The following is a 949-nucleotide window of genomic DNA, read 5'->3' on the forward strand; positions in this document are numbered from 1 at the left end:
TATGAAAAATATTCTCATCAATTTTTGAATTGATTTGAGATTTATTTGAGATTTTAGTTCAATTAGGTTATTTTTATTCATTTTTAATTGATTAAAAATAGTTTCTGACTTTTAAAAATGCTGAAATTTTTTGTCAAAATTTGTTTGACCTTGTTGAACTTAGGATAAATCACTTGGACCTTTCAAGGTTAATTTGAAGTGATTTTGAAGTTTGACCTTTCCATTTATTTTAATTCAAGTTTATTTTTAAGTATTAAAAAATGCCAAAAATAGTTTATTCATTTCTTGACTTCCAATCTTCATCTCACTTCTGTTTTTGATTGTTTGACCTTGACTTTCAATGTTATTGGTCAACATATGAGGATTGGTACATGATGTTCCATTTAATGCATTTATATTTCTTTTACCATTTTGTCATTTCCATTTCTCTTATTCATCTCTTTCTTCTTCTTCTTCTTTTCTTTTTGATCAATGAGTTGAAGGTTGATAAGTTAGCATTGATTAGGGAGATTTAACCTTCCTTGATTCAAATCTAATTCATCTTGATCAATTGATCAAGTGAATGGCTTTGCATTAAGGATAGGTTGTCTTTTAAATCATGCAAAAGGCTTAAACCAATACAAGATCAATTTTCTTCTCCTTTTTGGCATGGCAAGTTGTTGGGACTTGGTTCACTAATCAAGACTCCTAACTTGTGTTTGTTGCCTACATTATTATTGACCGGCCTCAGATAGTTGTGACTTCTACATAAGTCCAATTACGATTGCTTAACATAGCGCTAAATTTGCCTTATGGCACACTAACTACTAACACTAACTTTTGACAATTAACGTTTACTTTATGCAATTTACTTTAATGCAATTTACTATTCTTGTACATATCTTTCATTTGCTTTTCTCTTTGCTCACTTGAGCACATGTTTATGTTAATGTCATTTGCCTTTTGCTCA

Source organism: Lathyrus oleraceus, chromosome 5 (genome assembly GCF_024323335.1).
Source record: "Lathyrus oleraceus cultivar Zhongwan6 chromosome 5, CAAS_Psat_ZW6_1.0, whole genome shotgun sequence".
NCBI lineage: Eukaryota > Viridiplantae > Streptophyta > Magnoliopsida > Fabales > Fabaceae > Lathyrus > Lathyrus oleraceus.